The sequence below is a fragment of the Haliotis rubra genome, unplaced genomic scaffold, assembly GCF_003918875.1.
Source record: "Haliotis rubra isolate DU_JTF1 unplaced genomic scaffold, ASM391887v1 Scf801, whole genome shotgun sequence".
Lineage (NCBI taxonomy): Eukaryota > Metazoa > Mollusca > Gastropoda > Lepetellida > Haliotidae > Haliotis > Haliotis rubra.
This window is the reverse complement of record NW_025767526.1, coordinates 469560-473095: the sequence shown is the minus strand read 5'-3', so window position 1 is coordinate 473095 and position 3536 is coordinate 469560.

Genomic DNA, 3536 nt, shown 5'->3' with positions numbered 1-3536 from the left:
AATGATTGCCTGAACAATTTGTGCATTTTTTAACAGTACTAGTGCAGTCTTCCGTCACATGAGACCTCTCGCTACAATGAGCACACGTCACTGGCTGTGTACAGGTGTTAACACCATGACCATACTTTTGGCATCGAAAACATCTCAATGGCTTTGGGATGTAGACTGCAACTGTGATACTACAGTAACCAACTTTAACAGACTGAGGGAGACTTGGAGTTGAGAATGAAAATAGGTATGTGTTGGTCGGAATCAGTTCGTTGTTTTTGCGGGTGGTAAATCGTTTGACATATGTCACACCCTGATCCTTCATTTCCGATACAATGTCCAGTTCTGACATGTCAGCTAACAAACGGTCTCTGTCTCTTATAATGCCTTTGCAGGTGTTCAAGGTTCTATGGGCAGTGACTGAAACAGGGATGCCAGCAAAAATTTTCATTGTCAATAGGTTAGATGCCTGCTGTTTTCTACTGCACTCAATCAGTAGAGAGCCTGAACGTAAGCGTTTGATGTTCTTAACGTCGCCTGCAATGCCATATATCCCTTTAGAAATAATAAAAGGGTTCAACTTGAGTGGAGTCTTGTCAACAGTGTCAAGAACTAGGAAACGTGGCCAATTTTCTGTTAGCGTGGATTCATTCTCTACATTGTCATTGTCTAGTTGTCGTTTGGTCTTTTTCGAGAGAGTTTGGTAAGCCATGTTGAATAACACATAGAATACATGTCACAAATCAGGTGAAGATAAGCAACGTTGGCCACAGAGAATCCTCAGATGAGTGACCGTGTTTGGCAGTTTGACTCCTGAGATTTCATACGACCAGCAGAAAATGGGTAACGGGTGGATAATATAATGTGTATGCTTCTTTCGAGGGTAATACGGTCTGATGTACACCTCTTTGTAGCAGTGTCACCCGAGCCGGTAGGCGCACGGCATGCGTCATATTATGACGTTATTGGATAGTTAGCGCTTGTTAGCGGAGAGTTTGGCGGTTACCGTGGCAGCGGGTAATATTTTTTTTCCAGTTGTCACCCTCCTGGGAGTGGTGACACGGAAACTTGTTAAAGCGTTATTTACCAATGAAATTAAAGTATTTTACATGAAGGTAAAGATAGGTCATGTTACTAGTCATGTCAGTTATCCGGGGTGATAATATCCACCATGTTGTATGCGGTACGAGCATATCCCTGAGGGGTGGGGTTCTGCACTACATCACTGGCCTCATTTTTATTCAAGATTATAAAAAGGCTGAATGGAGAAGGTCTGGTGAACGATAATAAAGCTTGTCTGAAAACCCTTATCTGTGTTTTTCAAACAGCGATACTAGGCCTTTGCTACAAGTAGCTGGAGTGTGTACTACTACATATAAGTCTGCGTGTGTGGGAGAGAGTCTGAGTGTCAGTGTCTGTGAACAGTACACTAAGCAGAGTGACATGCTGTTAGCGAGAAATAGAAATGTTTGCCAAGATATTGGCTAGAAAAGATTTTCGTACTCGCTTTGACGTGTGACAGGTCAAACGTATTTCGGTTGCTTACAGCAAATCAGATAACAAGCAGCTGTGCAGCAAATCTTCCACTGGCTTCTGTTTCTGAGGCAACAGGTACAACTTTCCAACTTTAACGTTAAATAGAGTGAGTTCACGAAATTAAACAACTCTACTATTAGCTGAGACGGCTACTTGGGTTAGATGGATGATTTTTGGGTGATTAGATGAATGACTCTGAGAATGTGGGTTCGAAACCGGCATGGGACTCCCCCAACTGAAGTATTAGAATCTGTACTTTACTGAGAAAGTGTAACCCCAAATATAACATTATGATTACATTTGACCACTTTCTAAATGGCATTGTGTATTCATATTCATTACAGACTTGCGCAAATAAACAGAAGATAATTTGGATAATGAAATATAAACTGATACATTTGCGGCATACTTCGTAAAGAAATAGATATAACCATTAAAATAAACATACACACGTGCCACGTAAAAAATTGCAATGAGATAACTGTCCAGCGTCATCACCGGAAGTGACGTACGTGTCAACGGTAGAGGAGTGACCAGTCCAGGTAGGTGTGTTGTGTTTCGTCCCTCACTTTAAATGTTAACTGTTTGATATTAAGGGTCAAATATTGTCTGATTATGTCACTATACTGCCATGGTGCTGAAATAGGCAGCTATACTTTCCTTTATGCAGCATATACCCTGGAAATAAGTGTTACATTACCACACAAATTCCTACTTTCGCTTTAGAACTAGGCCGGGCTTCATTCACAATAGCCATAGTTCAGTATTGTTATCTTGCGGGAATGTGACACTCGACGGGCTGAGATACTGTCAAATCGTTCCTATCTTTCTTTTGTAATAGCTTAAAGTACAAGTCCTTCGTTATTCATCCAAACTACAAACTGCTTTACTGCTGATACTATGTATACAGGTAAACCTCGTTGGTGCAGGAGAACATAAGATGCTTTGTGTAACGAGATATTCACCGATATTATTTGTATTAAGATGACACATACTAGAGAAAAGGTGACTTTTTGCTTAGGTGATAAGTTTGCTCGTTGGGTTGTTAGGGGCGAACTGTTTGTACCTAGGGGTGATAACTCTTTAGAAATTATTCAAGCGAGGGTCTATGGTCTCGCTGCTGATCGGGTGACCAACTCAATGTCGCTGCGTCAACTTGCGACAAGTAAAGACAAAGCCCAGTTCATTTCAAAACGACCGCTTGGAGCGAAATACATTTAACATGTTTTGCAGTGATTGTTAATTCACAGTGAGGGAGTATTTTTGCAGGTATTTGCCATGAGAGACGTATTTTGTTTTACAGTATGTAAGACTATGAAATCAATAAAATATCAGTCATTAATTGAAGGCTATGCTGGTTAACTGTCTCTTAGTGTAATAGTAACAAGATATGGAAATGGTTGTTTTGTGGCTACTGGTTGTGTGCAATGAGCATTGGGTAACATATGTTATATTTGGGATTACACTTTCTTAGTAAGGGGCATGGGTTGTTGTAACTTAACGGTTGTCTCTTCTGTGATTTCTGAATATAAAATACGTTATTTCGCTGATATCAGAGTGGTCATTTCATTATCGTTAGTATATTTTAGGAACATTATCAACGCCGTGATCAGATAACTCTAACTCCATCAAAGTGATCATCATCTAATCTAGGTCCTTCTATCACTACAATCACCATGTTGTCACCTTGCTATATATTTGTCAGATAAAACGATTAATCCAAAGACGGCTTTGTTATGTTGTGTTATAGTATCTTTATGCTCTTATATGTATGTCCGCGAAGTCGATGTTGTACTGCAATAGAAACAGGATGAATGTACGCTATGATGGTTTTGTACTGAATATGATGAAGACTGTCGTGGGCAATGTTCATATTACAATGCACTGGATAGACGTATTGGGAATCGTACAGTTATGTGCAGTAAGGGACACGTTGACAAAGATCTATATGGATCACAACGTTGATCAAAAACATTTTTTGGGATACTAATATGCGGTTTATGTCTTCCAGA